The 18944-nt window shown below is 37.3% G+C and overlaps 1 protein-coding gene across 5 annotated transcripts in view; it reads left to right on the forward strand.

The window, feature by feature from the left end:
- Window positions 1-18944, forward strand: part of znf609a (zinc finger protein 609a) — a 197713-nt gene that overhangs the window by 117842 nt on the left and 60927 nt on the right. The window contains exon 1 of one of the 5 annotated variants that reach the window (XM_067436943.1): window positions 5443-5562. The exons of the other annotated variants lie outside the window; for them this stretch is intronic. The gene's annotated coding sequence lies outside the window, so the exon portion shown is untranslated. Of the gene's footprint in view, window positions 1-5442; window positions 5563-18944 lie in introns of those variants that run through there. 5 annotated transcript variants of the gene reach the window in all.

Consider the following 18944-nt stretch of genomic DNA (forward strand, 5'->3'; position numbering starts at 1 on the left):
ATATATATATATATATTCTAATTTTTTGTGTTTTTCAATATTAATGCATGTTTGAATGAATCTGGCAAGTCACCATTTAAATATTTATATTTCAAAAACAAATTCGAGTAGAAATTAGATCATCTAATTGTAAAGTTATTATAACTTTATTATTATTGAAAAACAATTTAGTGTAATTTGTTTATATTCAAATCAGTTAATTTTAAACTTCAACATTACATTAATGTAGCACCAACTGACACCATGTTTAGTTTACAGCATTAGTTACAGGATTAGAGATATTTTTCCTTAAGAAAATGTGCCATGTACTGTATCTGATGTATTCACAATAATCAATATTGATTTGAAATCTGAATTGAATAGAAACAGTACACATTAGATATAGATTAATCCTTATTAAAGCTACTTAAGTTATTCAGTCAAGATCAGTGAGGGATTTTTCTTCTGTCATTTGTTGTTTTATTCTCATTAACGACAGACTTTACCAGGTTTATTAGGCTGCTGTCACTTTAAGAGTGAATGCACGGATCCAATATACTGATACACATGCATTTTCTTTCTTTCTTTCTGTGTATGTTTACCTAGCTCACAGTGTTTAAGTGAATGCTCTCCAAAAAGTGCTTATCTTTTGCTTATCTGACTCCATCTTGGGGTGTGCACACAGAAAGCCGCCTAGGGAACAGTTTTGGCTTAATGTGTTTTTAATAACACTGTTTAATGTCAAACGCGTCCTGCAGTTTTCCATCAGTAGACTTCATTTTACAACACTCTCTTATTTGGCTGATTTGGGTGTTACGTTTGGCTTGGGGAGGAATGAGTGCGTCGTTGTGAAGGAAATGAAGGTACACTTGAGGGAATGTGGCAGCGGCACACTAATCGTTTTACCTTGATTATCTTGTTTTCATAATCGTTGGAAGAACCGAAAAATCGATTAATTGATATAATTATACTACAAAATCGAATTGAAATTCGGATTAAGTTCAGCCCTACTTCTTATTCAGGAAGTAGATGAGGTTTGAGGAAGGAAGTCTAAAATGTCTAACCTGAGATGCAAAATATCGCTCTGGCTCATTTAGAACTAAAATGTCCATTAAAGATCATTGACGAGCAGGATTACAAATTAGACAATCTGTTTGTGATTGTTTGCATGTGCTGGGATGTTATCCAACATTTAGACAAGTTAATCTCCTCTGGAACGTGCTAAAGCTAACACTAGTTCCCTGTTCAGTCCTCAATGCCAAATTCCAAAAGCCGTTCCTCCTCCTCAGTCCCTCAGGGCTTCTTATCTCCATCGGCTCTCTCTTGACCCCGCCTGCCCTCCTTCCACCCCCTACTGCTAGTGCCCCAGTGACTGACCTTGAATGTGGGTTATTATTGTAATCAGCTCTGCTTGTATGGAGTGACCTGAGGTCATGTGGGTAGGACTTGGTTGGGGGTGGTCCAGTCGTTTCCATAGATTGGACTTTGGAAGCACATTCACTTTTGTGGCCTACAAAGTTGTTCTTCCGCGGTTTAAATGCGTGACTTCTGAAAATCTGGAAGTGAATTGGTTTTATTGTGACTAATGTGTGTTGTGGTCAGTTCGTAAGAGATTTGAACCTTTTTTTGCTGACTTATTCCACTTACGCCTACACCTTAAATGGTGCAAAGCAAACTTTGAGAAGCCAGAGCTCGATTTCTGGTGGAAATTGTCTGAGGGCGAGTTTGTGACCTCCGCACATTCATTGCTAGCTTTATGGATCACCTTTGATATATTGCTGCTACACAGTCTGTCCAAGCAATCTCCTGAAATCCATAGATGAAGAAGGGCTTTAGGTTTGCTCAGTTAAAGTTCCCATCTGTGCGTCATCCCTCTTTGTAGCCAATTGGTTTTGGTCAACTCCATTACCAGACAGTAAGCTTTACCAGACAGTAAATCCATCCCACTTATTTTAATGAGTTTACACAATGAAATTAATGTTTTCTTGAAACGAAGCTCCACCAGGTCCTTCTGAGCGTATCATGAGCTAGTTTTTGTGGCCGATTGGACAAAGTGAACTAAGATGGAGTGTGTAGACTTCTCCGTCTATGTGCATTTACTTAGTTGTTTGTTAGCTTTCAGTTTGAAGCTCACTTTGTTCCAGACAGCTTAGCATGCACTTCCTTATGGAATCAATAGATGCTAAGCCATCCGTTAAAGCTTGTGTGGTTATCAGGCAATCTGAGGTCTCTTGTTCTTTCTGGGCCGACCGATCTTCTACCATCTGGCTTAATGCAGGTTGTTTTGCCCTGAATACTGGTGTGTGTGCTTCAAGAACTCGTCTTTTTTTTATTTTTCCCACGCAGGAAACACTATCTTGATTGTTATGCTGTCTGTAGGGGAGATTTTCCTTTCGGCTCTTGCTTGCGTTGAGGTCAGATTACTCAGAGTAATGAGTAAAAACCGGTACTAGGTTTTTTCTTCTTCTTCTTCAGGCCACACAAACACATCTTCTCCAACACTCCCCTTCCCGCCTAAGCTCTCTTCCACTTGTTTTCTCCTTTCGGATTGTCTGTTTTCACGGATGGGCTGAAAAGTGAGAGCACCCCAGAGGTGAACTGGCACCGATCCATCTTTGAGAAACTGGGGCAAAAGCAGAGTAACAGCCTAAATGCTGTGGTGTCTACTCTGGCATTATGTGTGCTCTGTTTTAATAATACATTTCTACTCTGTCCACACTGACAGTGCTTTGAGTGGCGGAAACTCGTTCAATTTCACTGGGAATTGAAGCAATGCAATGAATTTGAGAAGTTTACAAGCAACTAAGAGTACGACGTCTGATTGTGTAGAAAAAATGAGTTGACACCAGGATTAAAGCTAATCGCCTCATGTGTTTTCACTTCTCTTGTAGTTTCTATCAGTGTTTTCTCGTCAATACATCAGATTTAGGAACTAGTTCAGTCTTAACTTACTCTTGTGTTGACCATTTGTTGGTTGGATTAGTTTAAATGGTGGGTTTAGAGAAGCAACTGATATTTTTGGCCGTGTTTTTGTGGTGACGGTGCAAATGTGTAGGCGTGGGTCTGCTCCGCTTTGATTGCTTATTTTAACAGCCCAGATGCTGTTGTAAAACACGACTTTCAACTCGACGGCCTGGAGGTGCAGTTTTAATGTGCACTTTGTTGAAAAATATCAGCACACCAAGTGTTGCTTATTAAAATGGTAAAATGCTAATATGTTTATGAAAATAGCAGTACGTTATCTTTATTTTATTTATATTTGCACTGTAAATTTTTTTTGTTGGTTTAACTTAAAAAAGTAAGTAACCTGGTTGCCTTAATTTTTAGTTTATTGAAATTTGAGTTGATACAATGAAGGGAATTTGTTTAATAAATAGAAACTTAAAATATTATTGTATCTGAACCACATAAAAAATGTGATAAATCATGAAAATAGCACTATTTGGCTGCGTCATCAGAAATAAAACACACAATTACTCAAAATGCTTACAAAATCTTTTATGAATATTTTAATAAAGGTTGTCAAATCTCATTGTATTAACTCAAAATTTTAATTTCAATGAATTTTAAGGCAAGCAGGTAACTTTTTTTTTTAATATTTTTTTACAGTGTAGAGATACACTGATATGAACATTTTGGCGGATGACCGATAGTTCTTCGTATTTGGATACCGATAACCAATATATCGGTAGATAAATCTAAATCTAAATTTTTGTGTAGTTTTTGAGAGCCTGAGTACAAAAAATTAAATCTCACCATTAAACCCATGTGCCAAACACACAACTATAATGTTCTCATTATAATTGTATGAAGCCTACATGACAGACTTGATCTGTATTTTCCTTTTTGATGAGATATTAATCATATTTCAAGCAATTCAAACTCATCATGGTGAACAGGTCGCATCTGAAGTGTCTCAGCTGAAGGAAATAACACATTTATATCAGCTTTAATGTATCTGACAAATGTTGTTATTGGGCCGATAACAACAACATTAAAAATGAACATATATCGGCCGATCAAGTCTTTTTCTGCTTTTCTGTCTGTTTAAATCTGTGTTAGTGAGCACTTCTCCTTTGCAGAGATAATCTATCCACCTCACAGGTGTGGCATATAAAGATTCGGATTAGACAGCATGATTATCTCGGCAAAAGGAGAAGTGCTCACTAACACCAATCTAGGCAGATTCGTGAACAATACTTGAGAGAAATAGGCCTCTTGTGTGTAGAAACCTCATGAAAAATGGGAAGCAAAAATGTATGTTGTTGCATTTATAATTTTGTTCAGTGTATATAATATATTTGAAAACAATTTGGCAAAATTAATAAATAATAATAAAATAAAATACCAAGTGTTTAATATATCCATTTCTTAACTGCTTGTTTTAGTAGTAGTATAGTTTGTAAGTGCTTTGGTGGTCATGTAACAGGGATGCGTTACAGTTTGGTTTTGTTCTCACCATCGTCAGGTCTCCATATTTAGCCCTGAGCATCTGCTGACATACAGAAAACACACACTATTGGTTGCTAGCAACTGCACACAGGTGTTGTTGAGGTTACCACTCCTTGCTTCCTTTCCAAGGCTCTCTCTTTCGGTTGCTCAGCACATGCACACACTCACACACATGCACATGCTTTCACATTCACATCAATGCATGCACACGCGCTCATCTCGCATCGCTGAGCCGGAGTGAGGTGTCTTACAGGTAAATAGATGCTTGCATATCTGTGTGTGTGTGTGTGGAAAGATGCATACTGAGCTTTTTTGTTTTCTGCAGATTGAATTTGGCGTTGTGGTTTTATCAAGCGCAGCGAGCCTTCAGACTGTTTGTTTTTTTCTCAGCGCTCATAATTGCTTTGTTGCGCATGTGGTGTCTTTCTGTTCTCGCTCTCTCTCTAGGATAGAGAGAGTTGTTGCTAGGATGTGCATCTCTCCATCCTCTTAGCAACAGGTGAGTTCTCACTGAGAGGCTGTTGCTAAGGGCCGTCGGATGAAAGGAAACTCCCTGCGATTTATCCCGTTTATCCCACAGGGCTCCATTTGGCCTTACGCCCACTCAATCAACCGCTGCATCTGATTGGCAACGAGCTCCGTCTGTTAGGAGCCAATCGTAACGTTTGATGGTGTCATTGTTTGTGGTCTGAACCTTTTTCCTCGTTATTTTCATCGATGTAGAGCGTCAAGCTTCTCGGCGTGGTTTCCAAAATTGATATTCTGCCTACGCCGCGTTCTGCTTGTGTGGCCAATTGAACCAAATTAACTGTGCATAACGCCTGTCTGTCTGCAGAGCTAACAGTGTGTTTCTGCCTGCTGTAGCTGAGGTGTGGTAACGAGGTTTCTGTGGTAAACACGGCTCAGACGGCCTCTTCCTGCTCACTGCGTCCTGCTCACCTGTCAGTTTGTCTCGCTGTCAAACCCCACGCTCTTATAACGAGTCAACAGCCAGGCTTCTGTCGTGATAAAGCGAGCGAACCGCGTGGAGTGGCTAGAGCTGCTCTTCACCCTGACAGGAAGATAACCGGAATCCACAGGGATGCTGTTAGCAGGAGATGTCAGGCAGAAAAATTCAACATTTCACAACGGGTATTTGTTCGTTTGATATCTGTACGTTTCAACTGAGACAGGATCAGGAAGGACTAGTTCTTTTCTGAAGTTCACTATTGTGTGCGATATTGAAGAAAAATGCGAAATGCAATACCTTGTTAAAAAAAATGTGATATTCAATATACGATACTATATTGCAATCTATTTAAATTACATTAAAAAAAAATTAAAACTGAGAATGATACCATTTATGTGTTTCATATTCTTTCTGGGTAAAGAAAGTATCGCTACAACTTCTGAAAGTGAGCAACAGTGTTTTAGCAAAAATGTGTCACAAATCTCTGACAATATAATTTTAACATCGAGGTAAACAAAAAAAAAAGTAATGTAGACACAAAACTGAACTGAAGGGATCACACGCTTTCTGAGAGGCGGCTTGTGCGCACATTTCGGTGTGTGTGTGTCAGACCGCGCTAAACTGCAAGGAGTTGTTTTTCACAAGTTATTGCGTTTAATAACACGTTTTACCATCAAGAAAGTCACATAGGTAACAGTCGTGTGCCCAGTCTTTTCTCTGCTATGTGTCGACCTTATGTACACTTTTCACAATGTTGAAGTAACCTATAAAAATCTTTCAGATATTGCGTGCCGTTACGATATGCAAATTGAGATATATACATTTGCGATATTTTGATAATTTATCAAAATAAATTACAGAACTAATATACTGATACACATAATGGGCTTCTGTCACTTTAAGAATGAATGCACAGATCTAATATACTGATACACATAATGGGCTACTGTCACTTTAAGAGTGAATGCACAGATCTAATATACTGCTACACATATTAGACTACTGTCACTTTAAGAGTGAATGCACAGATCTAATATACTGATACACATATTAGGCTACTGTCACTTTAAGAGTGAATGCACAGATCTAATATACTGATACACATATTAGGCTACTGTCACTTTAAGAGTGAATGCACAGATCTAATATACTGATACACATATTAGGCTACTGTCACTTTAAGAGTGAATGCACAGATCTAATATACTGATACACATATTAGGCTACTGTCACTTTAAGAGCGAATGTACCGATCTAATATACTGATACACATATTAGGCTACTCTCACTTTAAGAGTGAATGCACAGATCTAATATACTGATACACATATTAGGCTACTGTCACTTTAAGAGTGAATGCACAGATCTAATATACTGATACACATATTAGGCTACTGTCACTTTAAGAGTGAATGCACAGATCTAATATACTGATACACATATTAGGCTACTGTCACTTTAAGAGTGAATGCACAGATCTAATATAATGTAACACAACATGCGTTATCTCTCCAAAACTGACAGTTTAACTGAAAACTTGCCAATTTCGTCATGATGTTCTATGTATCTGACCGTTTAAGTGCAGTAAGCCACTCATTTTGGTACTTAAGACTGAGAGGAGGCTTTATGTGCGCTCCACTTATGATGATAAACTTTATCTTTTGTGATATGCAGAATATATATGAAGTTATATGGGTTTGAAACAGCATGAGGGCGAGTAAGAGATGACGGATTACTCATTCAGAGGTGAACACAACTGGTAACAAAATGAATGTGACACTACCGGAAAGGCAGGCAGGCGTACAGTATGTTGGCAGATGACATCCTGAGATACTCGCTGGCTTTAATGAGACGTGTGTGTGTGTGTGTGTGTGAATCTCTTCTGAATGTGGGTTATGAAGGAGGGGGTCTGTGTACCAGATGACACTCTTAATGCGGTGGCTGTCGTTTGTTGTTTTTTCCCTTCTTTGCTCTTTTGCTCTCTCTTTTTCCCCTGTGATTCAAGGCATTTTTGTTGCTTTCATCGTTTGAAGATGCTGTTTTGGTTCGCAATTGTTTCCTTTGCTCGTGTTTTTATTTTCCCCTGAGGTTTCTCTGTGTTTTTGAGCATTTAAACCAGTAAGGCCTGACATATGAAATATGATTTTTTTTTTGAACATTTTATTGAACCTTTAGACAAAATATATATATAAACAAAAATCTAAATGCATGTCTTCTTTGAGTATCATATTGTTACATTATGGCTCATATAGTCTGATACAGTGAAAGGAAAAACTGCTTGATTTTATACACGCAATTTAGCAGATACTTCCATAAAATGCATGATATATGTGGCCATCATATCGATATCTGCCGATATATGTTCATTTTTAGTGTTATCGGCCTGATCAGAATATGTGTCCGATATATTAAAGCCGATATAAATAATGTATTATCTCTGCACTGTTCACCATCATGGCTTTGAAATGTTTGAAATATGATTGAAATTAGTTCAGAAAAGGAAAATACAGTTCAAGTCTGTCATATAGGCTACATAAAATCATAATGAGAACATTATAATTGTGTGTTTGGGACATGGCTTTAAGGGTGAGATGTTTGTTTTCGTAATCAGGCTCTCAAACATGTTATAAAAATATGGATTTAGATTTATCGGGAAATATATCGGTTATCGGCTTTTAAATATAAAGAATTATCAGTATCAGTGCATCCCTATTAATATGCACACAAATTTTAGTCATCACTCTATATCTGCCAATAGTATGTCTTCAGAAAATGATATTTAAATGCTTATTTTGATGATCGAAGCTCTTTAGTGTAAAAACATTATATAGGAAATGATCCTATAAACCCTCCTCAAAAGCCTGATGATCATATTTGATACCATATAAACTGGTCGCTTCAGTCCAGTAAGTGTCATCTTAAAATATTACTCACTATATCAAAGTTTTTCTTATGTTTGCTTTATAAAAATCAATAAAGATTTCACAGCAAAAAGACATTTGTACAATTATACACATTAAAATGTTTTTATAAGTTTATCAGTGTTCAACTTTTTTCCAAATTTTGATTCACTCAGTTTAATGTCATTTGTTAAAATGACTTACACGGCCAAGTTGATTATACTTAATTTAACTTTTTTACAGTGTATTGAAAAACTTTTACTTGCTAAAAAAGTCTAAACTATCAGTCAGACGACATAAGGACTGTAGTAGACAGCAAAGTTTTAATTATTGATCATTTACAGGAAATCTGCATATCCAAATTAATTCGGTAGGATTATAGAGTTAAAATGTTGATCTGAATCTGAAGAACGCGGCGCATGAGATGTATCTGTGGATGATGTTAAGCAGTATTGACCAATCAGCATCCAGCTCCACTGAGCCTAATTTAAGAGCCTGTTATCTCTCAGATGTGAGAATGACAGTCCCCTGATACTGGCCCACATAGGACATTGTGCCTTTGGCTCTCGCTTTATATGGTTGACTATATTCTAAATAAAATACCAAAATATATATTTTTGTCCTCATATTATTTGTTCCTTCCGTCTCACATACGAGACGCGCTCGTTATGCGGTTCTGTTGTCCTCTCAGCTGTCGATCACAGCATTATTCATGATCGTCCACACCTCCGCACACAGGCTTTTTACAGAATGTAAATCAGTATATTGATTCATGTCAATGAGAAGACTCGATGATTGTCACATCAGTTTGAAGCAAAAACTCTAGGCAACAACACTCATGAGTCAAAAGTCTTGTGGACACACATTTACTGTGCGTTTTGTGACCTTTTTGTTTGTGCTGAGCAGTGTAATTACACTTCTGCCATTAATGTGTTTATAAGCAACAGAATAAAGTGCAGACCCGTAAGAGTTAACGCCTGCTCTTATTGAAGTCTCCTGATGATGTTTGAGAGATGCTCGTCTTGGGCATGTGTGACATGGTTGCATGAAGCCGCTTTCGTTCCCGCCGCCCCCAACGGTCAGACCAATGCTTGACATCTCCGCACGTACCAGTTTAGTGCCTCAAATGTGGCCAGCAGAGCAGGTTCCAGAGGCCAGTCAAACTCAAATTACAGGCAGTTTTTGGTTTCCATGAATCAGATTTTTAGTCACCCCTGCTCTCTAATTATAGGCCCGGGCAGTTAGAGCCCCATTTGTTTTATGACCTTCGAGATATTACCGGATTCAGTCTATGCAAGCCTGTTTAAGTGCCTGGATGCTGGAACGGAGGAACGATTGTTGCCTTTCTGAGCGGGATAAACAGCTGAATAAACACACGTCACATTATCTGCAAAGTGTGCTAATTACGGCGATCATTGGCCTTTTTAATCCGTTATCCACTTTGAATTTGGCTTTAAAGCACGTGCTCCTGAATCCGACACCTTTAAAGAAAACAGGCCCCGCGAGTCCGCATCGCATGGCCAGGCGTGTTTTGTCTGGCAGTGCCGAAGTGTTTCGCTTCGCGCTCTTTCTCCGTTTGTTTTCCAGCCATTGATTGGCTAGCAGTCTTTGTTTTCTCATGCAGAGGAATGCAGGTTTTTCTCAACGCTTCTTTCCTTCAGGATGTGAGGCTGACAGGAGGATGTTTAAAGTCTCCTAACACCTCTTTCTTTGCGTGTTTGTTCTCTCTCTCTCTCTCTCTCTCTCTCTCTCTCTCTCTCTCTCTCTCTCTCTCTCTCTCTCTCTCTCTCTCTCTCTCTCTCTCTCTCTCTCTCTCTCTCTCTCTCTCTCTCTCTCTCTCTTTCTCTCTCTCTCTCTCTCTCTCTCTCTCTCTCTCTCTCTCTCTCTCTCTCTCTCTCTCTCTCTCTCTCTCTCTCTCTCTCTCTCTCTCTCTCTCCAGTGTGTTGTTTATATAGCTGAGATTAGCGACGCTAACCTGTAAGGCCTCTTCGAGTGAAGAACATCTAAACATGACGGGACGTTTGCTAAACTCTGTCCACGCGCTCCGTGTTGATTGATTGAATGGTTTAAAGCGCTGTGGTTGTTCTTTACGTTTGCCTTTTAGATCATTTTTTTTATTTTTAATGTTTTGCTTTTGCAGCATTTGACGTGGATGTTTTCAAAAAGTACGCAAAGTATCTTAATAAAAGTAGCGATATATCGAACCATATCATTTATCAGATGATATTGTAGATTTTTTTCCTCATCAGATAATATATATGTATATATTTGATATATCTATTTTAATTGGATTCATTTTACTTTCATCTAAAACACTAATATTTAATACACTAATAAATCCCAATCTAAGTGTATTTTCTCATATACGTCACGCTATAATTCTGGTGTTAAATTCAACTTTAATTGCAGTTTTTACCGTTTTATTTTTTAGACAAATGTTCATTATTAAATAAAATATTTATAAATAATTAAAATATATAAAATGCGGTTTAGCATTATTGTAATTACTTCATCTTTATGGTTGTGCACTCTTAAACTTTGTATTTTAGCGTTTTATTTTTTTAGAATTTTATTTTGTTATAAATATTTTATTGTTCAAATGATATTCAGACAAAATATTAAATATTCTAATCTTATTCTAATATATTAATTAAGTCAAATGTAAATTATAGATTTTAGTGTTTATGGTTTTATATTTTATGTGTGTTTTATATATTATATTATTTTATTAATAATATTAACAATATATCAGAACCATATCGGTTATCAGCCAGATAATATTTTATACATCTATTTTAATTGGATTAATTTTAACACTCACTAAAATTAATATTTAAAATCTTTAATTAAAATTTTTTATTTATTATGGTAAAAAATATTTTTAGATACAATTTTAATCTAAAGCAATATCAGGTTGGCTAGAATTGATATATTTATTTGTATCATACACTCCCAAATAAAAGCTTATAAATAGCATTTTTGTTAATTGTTTTATGTGTGTGTGTGTGTGCGCGCGTGCGTGTGTGTTATATATTATGTGCATTGTTTTTGTTTAAATAATATTTTGTCAAAATATATTTGTTTTAAACTAATCGAAGTAGAATTGTAATATTATGCGCTCCTAAATCAACCCTTTTATATTGCTGCACTAAGTTGCATCTGTTATTTCCCTCTCTCCTCCAAGTGTGTGTGTGTGTGTGTGTGTGTGTGTGTGTGTGTGTGTGTGTGTGTGTTGTTATCGCAGGAGAGAGATATCCGTGTTTTGAAGCTCAGAGCGCGTCTCGAAGGTGCTTCGGCTTGTCTTGGCAGGCGCTCTTGAAGTCATCGAGCACACACACCTCTGTGGTCCTTCTGTTGTGGCTAGACGTTACTTTTCTCTCTGAGCACGAGGCGTCTGTTATTTCCATCACCGTCTTGCTCACGGTTGTGGTGAGAATGCAGTTCATGTTAATGTGTGGCACTCGTTTAACAGATGTGATTTATTTTCCTCTCTTAGGGCCGAGGCAATTTGATTTTTGGAGACACATGACCTCAACCAAATTCAGATCGATGGCTTGACAATAAGAATAATGCCCAACGCAGATTATGAACGTAAACAGTTGAGAAAGTATATTAGATCTGTGCATTCGCTCTTAAAGTGACAGTAGCCTAATATGTGTAACTGCAGTATATTAGATCTGTGCATTCGCTCTTAAAGTGACAGTAGCCTAATATGTGTATCAGTATATTAGATCTGTGCATTCACTCTTAAAGTGACAGTAGCCTAATATGTGTATCAGTATATTAGATCTGTGCATTCACTCTTAAAGTGACAGTAGCCTAATATGTGTATCAGTATATTAGATCTGTGCATTCGCTCTTAAAGTGACAGTAGCCTAATATGTGTATCAGTATATTAGATCTGTGCATTCACTCTTAAAGTGACAGTAGCCTAATATGTGTATCAGTATATTAGAGCTGTGCATTCGCTCTTAAAGTGACAGTAGCCTATGTGTATCAGTATATTAGATCTGTGCATTCACTCTTAAAGTGACAGTAGCCTAATATGTGTATCAGTATCTTAGATCTGTGCATTCGCTCTTAAAGTGACAGTAGCCTAATATGTTTATCAGTATATTAGATCTGTGCATTGGCTCTTAAAGTGACAGTAGCCTAATATGTGTATCAGTATATTAGATCGGTACATTCGCTCTTAAAGTGACAGTAGCCTAATATGTGTATCAGTATATTAGATCTGTGCATTCGCTCTTAAAGTGACAGTAGCCTAATATGTGTATCAGTATATTAGATCTGTGCATTCCCTCTTAAAGTGACAGTAGCCTAATATGTGTATCAGTATATTAGATCCGTGCATTCACTCTTAAAGTGACAGTAGCCTAATATGTGTATCAGTATATTAGATCTGTGCGTTCGCTCTTAAAGTGACAGTAGCCTAATATGTGTATCAGTATATTAGATCTGTGCATTCGCTCTTAAAGTGACAGTAGCCTAATATGCGTATCAGTATATTAGAATTAAATTGCTGTTGTCATAAACAAGTTTGTTTATTAGAATACAAGATAACACAGGCCAAAAACAACTATTTTATGTATTTCATGTGGGAGGGCAAGTAAAATGTGAACCACTGACCCGACTGGTTGAGCTTCCATGTCAGGTCCTAATTTTGTACTACCACTGGGTGAGATTTCTTCCTTCCCTGACTTCGTTTCATTGCCCTCCTCGAAGGATTTGGAGGGATCATTTGTACAGCTGAAATGTTATCCTTTTTAAGGTTGCCTGATGCTTCCCAGAGCCGAGTGGGATCCCCCTAGTTCTTCTCCATTGGCAAGGAACGTTTTTTTTTTAACAAGCATCCTCTCAGGTGTCACTCTCGCTTGGGTCGCCCATCGTGTTCTGAAGAGGCAGGTCATGTTTCTTTCCTGTAGAGGTATTCGTTTCACTCAATTGTACTTGATAAGTAAAGCCTGTCGTCGGTCCAGATTATGATGTAGTTTTGAGATGATTTAAGTTATAGTTTCAGAAAAATGATGTCTAGGGAAGGAAAAAAACGTAGACGGTTTATTTTTTGGCTTGGTTTGTCAGTTGTTTGAAAAACTCAATCTTGTGTTAACCGCAGAGCAGGACTCTGAGCAGGGTTAGTGTACGCCAAAACTTGGAGGGAAACTAAAAGAAAACGAGCCCAGAACCGCTAATGGTGTGCTTCAGACCACAAATGAGACACCGAGCCAGGAAGCAAACGTTGTTTTTGTTGAACCTCGCTGTCTCTCCCTCTGAGGTCCTGTATTAATTTAGCTCTTGTTTCCAGAGCGTTTTTCCCCTCAAGTCATTCCACCTCACGCTGTGAGACTCGAGAGGCTGTTTGGGTTTAGTGGCATGTGTTTCTCTCTTGCGTTTGGTGGTCTCTCCGCTGTGTTGACACAATCATATACTGGCTTTGCTCAATATTGCATGACCGAGTATTTTTTTATTTTATTTTTGTTAAATGAAATTCGTTGCTAATCTCAGAATTAAAATCCATTTCTCATGTACTGTACATTAAAATGCTGAGATGCTAAATTCACTTGAAGCAATTTTACTTTTTATACAAAATAAAATAATATTTTAAAATTTTAAAGTTAATACATTTTTCCCAGTGCAATAAGCCAAGTTATGGCATTAGATGATGCCATTAAATACCCTCTACCTCACCCTTTTCAGAAAAACAAAACAATATAATAGCCGATTACCAATATGGTACAGATATTTTAGTAGTTTAATATATATATATATATATATATATATATATATATATATATATATATATATATATATATATATATATATATATAAGTTAATAATGGCAGTATTAATTTAGTCTTAGTCCTGTGTCGAATGTACTTTTTAGTTATCACATTTAGCCTTGTCACATATTCATCATGGTTAAACTGATAAGGATTATTGTTCTGCTAAAACAATTATTTTGCCATTTCATCCGAATTCTCCTATAATTACAAATCAAGAAAATGTCAACTCATACTTATGGTTTATTTGAAGTTATCTAATGTACTGATTTATTATATTCTATTTATCAAATAAATTATCTCTCTCTGTTTAGCTACATTAAGAAAACTGGTAAAACGGGAAATGGCTCTGAAATTACTATACAGTATATATCCCAATAAAAATATGTATGATTTTAACAGAAAAGCTCTGAGTGTGGGATTTAATTGATATCTGGCAAGCACAAACATGGAAGTGGTAAATATTTGAATATTATTGTAATATTCGGTAAAAATGTTACATTTTTTGCCATCCTTGTTGCATGTTTATATTGTCATCTTTGCCTAATAGCATCAATGTATCGTCTTCTGGTATATGCACACTAAAAGAGAATTTATTATTTGTGCGAGTAGATTGCATACAAAGTCAATGAATAGACGCAAATTTGCACCAGGCGACTCGAAAATTTCAGCTGATGCGTTGTCACGCAAGCCAATCAGCAAAGAGCTTATTGACACATTATCAACCTTGGCACCCGTCATCAAGTATCCTCAAGTTATCTCCAACGCGGTTGATGATGGGAAAAAATGGCAAAAAGAAGTGTTGTGGATGATGGTGTACATTAAGACTCATCATGTTTTATTTGCGCGACTGACACAGAAAACGAGTAATACCGCGTGCAACACGATGCGAATGTTTGCTTTTTGTGTGCACACCATTAGTCATTCATCATTGATTTTTGGTAACACTATGATATATATTAATATTGTGATGTATTGCATTGTATTCAATGGTAACGTGAAGCATATTGTATTGTGATGAACATGTTGATCACGGGATTATTGTGCCATTCGATTGGATTTGAAGAGCTCTTTGTTGTTGTGTTAGTGGCAAGACTTTTCCACCTGTTTCACCAGCATTGTCCACATCACATGAACTTTAGGCCTGGTGTGTGTGTGTGTGTGTGTGTGTGTGTGTGTGTGTGTGTGTGTGTGTGTGTGTGTGTGTGTGTGTGTGTGTGTGTGTGTGTGTGTGTGTGTGTGTGTAAACTAGGGCTGTCAACGAATATTCTAAATTTGAATATATTTGAATAGCTTTAAAAAGCGAATTTCAAAGGTGAAAATGTATATTAGTCAAAATTATAGTCGCTGCTGAAAGTCGCTGCGTCTTGCAGTGAAGATGGCAGAAAGTGCTGAGCCCAACTCGACCGCGGCAGAGAAAGAGATTTTAACCCGAAACATCTAAAGCCACGTCTGGAAGTGCTTTGGGTTTCGGTCGGTAGGAGGTCAAATTGTTGAGCCGTGAGATAAAGTTGTATGCCAGCGGTGTAAGATACAGTTAGCATACCATGCCTCATTTTATTTAACGTTAAACAGAAACGTGACTGACGTGTAGGCTACTGTACTGTCTAGGGCTGAGCAATATGGACAAAATTTCATATCTCGATTTTGATGCTAGATATCTCGATATCGATACAATACGATATGACTACGTGTTCGGTAAAAACCAAGCATTTCTCCGAAAATATTGTTTTTAAGCCTTTCGCACGTACGATCACACCGGTGTGATCAGAGGCTGGTCCCTGGAGCGAATGATCAAGTGCATCACACGATCAACTGATAAACCCAAATGTTGAATTTAGCCAGAGATAGGCGCGCTCAGAGCTGCATATATCACAACTTTTCAGTCTTTTCAACCACATACTGTTTATTTTAGGTTTCAAACATATAAATTCACATAAGTACTAAAAAAACCAATACATTTAGAGTTTGTAAAGTACACACTGATGTCTATGGAAGAGGTAATAATAATCCTTTCCATTATAATTCGACACGTTTTGTAAGTAACTTCAGTGTTTGCTCTATTCTTGTCCCAGTTCACCAAACACTTACTTTTAAGTATTTCGTGAGAAATGGATGAATTCACGCGTTGTAAACATAGAGGATATAAATCCAACAGGTTTGATTCTCTGAACTACGTCTGCGGCACAAAGTAACCCGGCGGCGCCCATCGCGCACACAGCTCAACTAACGCCATCGTTATAAAGCGGTTTAAACAACAATGGTTTAAACAACAGTGCTGAATGAATGATGATCTGAGTGTGTGTCACATGACCAACAATGACGCGTCACCATGGAAACGCCGCCCTCCCTCACAATATAGTTCCCACGTCCCTAGTGCGCGCGCGCTGGCTTTAGCGTTTTATTGAAGGGCACACTCGTAAAACTGATGTTTGTTGTGACTGCCAGAGTTGTATGCAGGGCGAGCGCGGAGAGGGGAAATCTGTAACGTCGATATTGTTGCTTTTTTCGATAGTAATATCTTAAAAAGTTTATATCTAGATATAGATACGATAACGATATATCGTTCAGCCCTAGTACTGACTGAAAAGATGAATAAAGGATAAATGCGCTGCTTCCACTGGTTTGATTATTCACCGTTTCATCTCAAGGAAAAGCTCCACGTTTAGCACAGCACAGCTCGCTCAGAGCGCTCAATATGCGGAAAAACTACAATTAATATTAATAATATTTGCTTCAGTCACTGAATGAAGCCTGCTATATTTGGGACAAGAGTCTCGACCTTAAATTGCTTGCAAAAAACTGTTGATCAGAGAGAGAGAGAGAGAGAGAGAGAGAGAGAGAGAGAGAGAGAGAGAGAGAGAGAGAGAGAGAGAGAGTGAGAGTGAGTGAGTGAGAATGTGTGTGTCTTGGCCATTAGTTGATTTACTTGTTTTTGTGTCAGTAATGCGTTGTCAAATATGTTTAAACTTAAATAGACTACCTATACAAGGAGTTATGTCTCTTTGTATTTATTTGTCCTGTTATTGGCGTAATGCGCGTCATTGACAAAATTCGCAAACCAGATGTTCGAATAGTTCGAAATATTCGTGTCATTTCTGAGCAACTTTGACAGCCCTAGTGTGAACAGTTCAGTACCGTCCCAGAGGACAGGTGTTCGAACGCAACACCCTCAGGCTAATCCTCCAGTAATCCCGTCTGAAGCCACGTGTTCAGTCCTGACCGCAGACAGTGAAGCGCAGTAAAAGGACTGCTATGAGGTGCAATGAAAATGGCTCGATTGTTTCCCTTCAGTTTCGTGTCCTGAGTGCGTGACTCCGCTGTTCCCTCACAAACACTGTGGTCTTTGAATTTACAGTCTTGTTACTAAAATTTTCACGAGCGCTCGCTGGGGAAGGGAGGGACAAGGCAGTGTTGATTCAGAGAGATGTTGTTGAGTTAATGGTTCAAGGAGCAATTCGCCGTGCTGAATCTGATGCCACTGCAAAGAGAAGCGCATTAGATGTGATGTTTGCATGACTGCTTTGCTCAAACATCGTCATTTATATTCATGCTCTTCTCCAAAGCAACTTGCATTGAATTCATTTAATCAGTTCAGGCATTCCCTGGGAATCAAATCCATGACCTTGGCATGGCGAGCGCCAGCTGCTTTATCAATTACAGCCTCGGCTCGGCTCGGAGAACAAGCTGAGAGTCACGATGGCAACAAATGTTTCTCCAGTCGTCCCTCGTTAACATCCACACACACATCTTGCTCTGTCCTCTTCAATTCAGCTCTCAGATTCTTCCTTCACACACTGTAAAAAAATATTTAAAAAAAAAAAGTAACTTGGTTACCTTACAATTTTGGGTAACACTTTATTTTAGGGTTCAGTTATTAACTAGTGTCTTATGATCATGCATATTACTAGGATATTGTCTGTTTATTAGCACTTATAAAGCTCATATTAATGCCTTATTCTGCATGAGCTTATTCTACATCCCTTAATCCGACCCAATACCTAAACTTAAACGCTACAAAAACTACCTTACTAACTATTAATAAGCAGTAAATTAGGAGTTTATGAGGCAAAAGTCAGAGTTAATAGTGAATGTGTGTTCCCCATACTAAAGTGCTACCGAATTAAGTTCATTGAAATTAAAAATTTGAGTTAATACATAGAAGATTTTTGTGATTCGACAACCTTTATTCAAATATTATTAAAAGATCTTGTAATATAACATATTGGGTAATCTGATTGGGTAACGCAGTGAAACATGCCAAATAAATAGTGCTATTTTCATGATTTATCAATTTTTTTTATGTGGTTCAGATACAATAATATTTTGAGTTTCTATTTATTAAACCAATTTCCTTCATTGTATCAACTCAAGTTTTTCAATAAACTCAATTTTAAGGCCACCAGGTTACTTATTTTTTTTAAGTTAACCAACAAAATAAAGTTTTACAGTGCAACGCTCGGCGCTAATCGCAAGTTGATTTTTTGAAGGAGCAAGTGAAAGAGAAGTTTACTTGCCCGACCGGACATGTATCCTGATTTAAAACATCAATAACCAAAAATAACTAGTGTTTAACAACCTTTTTTCATTGACGAAAACGAGAAGATGACTAAATAAAAAACATTTCATTTATTTTAACCATTAGTTATAATAAAGTTTAGTTTTTATTTGTCTATTTAGTGGCGGAAACGGGTGTGTGTGTGTGTGTGTGTGTGTGTGTGTTTACTGTCCGTCATAAGGAGAGTTTTGTGTAATTTGCTGTGTATGCGGATGATAATGCAAGGTAGAGAGTTTATTTATCATTTATAATGTGCACTACTTGTGTTTTATTCAGCAATATTCTTTTGTGAAATCAGGCACTTCATCTTTTGTGTTATGAGCAAT

The sequence above is a fragment of the Pseudorasbora parva genome, chromosome 25, assembly GCF_024679245.1.
Source record: "Pseudorasbora parva isolate DD20220531a chromosome 25, ASM2467924v1, whole genome shotgun sequence".
In the NCBI taxonomy this organism is placed as follows: domain Eukaryota; kingdom Metazoa; phylum Chordata; class Actinopteri; order Cypriniformes; family Gobionidae; genus Pseudorasbora; species Pseudorasbora parva.